The sequence below is a fragment of the Aplysia californica genome, unplaced genomic scaffold, assembly GCF_000002075.1.
Source record: "Aplysia californica isolate F4 #8 unplaced genomic scaffold, AplCal3.0 scaffold00648, whole genome shotgun sequence".
Lineage (NCBI taxonomy): Eukaryota > Metazoa > Mollusca > Gastropoda > Aplysiida > Aplysiidae > Aplysia > Aplysia californica.
In genome coordinates, this window is record NW_004797918.1 from 238,393 (window position 1) to 239,404 (window position 1,012).

Here is a 1,012-nt window from a genome sequence, read left to right on the forward strand (position 1 = left end):
AGGAGGAGGAGGAGGAGGAGGAGGAGAAAGTGAAGAACATCTACAACAACAACAACAACAACAACAACAACAACAACAACAACAACAACAACAATATCATCATCACAACAGCTAGCAGTAGCAACAACAACAACAACAATAACAAGGACAAGAAAATCAAAGACAAAAAAAGAAGAACAAAAACAAAAAAGAAGGAGGAGGCGGAGGAGGAGGCAGAGGAGGAGGCGGGGGAGGTGCGGGAGAAGGAGGGGGAAGGGAGAGGGGGGGATGGGGTCAAAAGGAAATAAAAGGGTCAGAGAAAAACAGCTCTACACTCCCCGAGCCCTCAGAAATTTGCAAGAAACAAAAATATATTTTTAAGGAGTTCAGGATTATTCATGAGAACATTGTTCTGTTTTAGCGCCAGACCGGCACTTTTCTTTACGCCTTTTCTTTGTGCACAAAAATTGCTTTCGTTTCAGTGTCCAGAAGAAACGATGGGCCCAGCTTCAAGGCGGTGTGCGTGCCTTTGTTTGTTTGTTTTTTCATTTCATTTGTTTGTTTCTTTATTTGTTTGTTTGCTTTGTTTGTTTGTTTGTTTTTGTTTAATTGATTGATATATACGAACGATAGCTCGACAAAAGGAGCGAAGAGACACATTGGTGGATTGGAGAAAAAAAAAAAAGAAGGAAACTCGATCTCTAACACCCTGGAGATTCCAGCTGACCAAGCCAAAAAAAAGAAGTGTGAAAAAAAAATCCACATTTATTTCACGGATGCATTATTTTTTTTCCCTTTAGAAAAACGTTTTTTCCACGTGTGCTTATCATGCACAAGGATTGCTTTCGCCCCCTCTGTCCGGGACAAGTAATAGGCTAGCTTCGATTTTTGCAACGTTTTTTTTTTTGCTTTGTTTTTTGTTTTGATGCATGGTTATCTCCAAAAGCTTCCTTCGATCAGGACCTTCGTGTTTCTCGCCTTTAATATGTCTCTCTTTTCTAGGGGATTTTTTCCCAGTAACCTCTCTTTCTTT

At 40.1% G+C, this 1,012-nt stretch overlaps 1 protein-coding gene across 3 annotated transcripts in view; it reads left to right on the forward strand.

Moving 5' to 3' along the window:
- Positions 1-1,012, forward strand: part of LOC101851672 — a 139,026-nt gene that overhangs the window by 136,698 nt on the left and 1,316 nt on the right. The gene's annotated exons all lie outside the window — the stretch shown is intronic.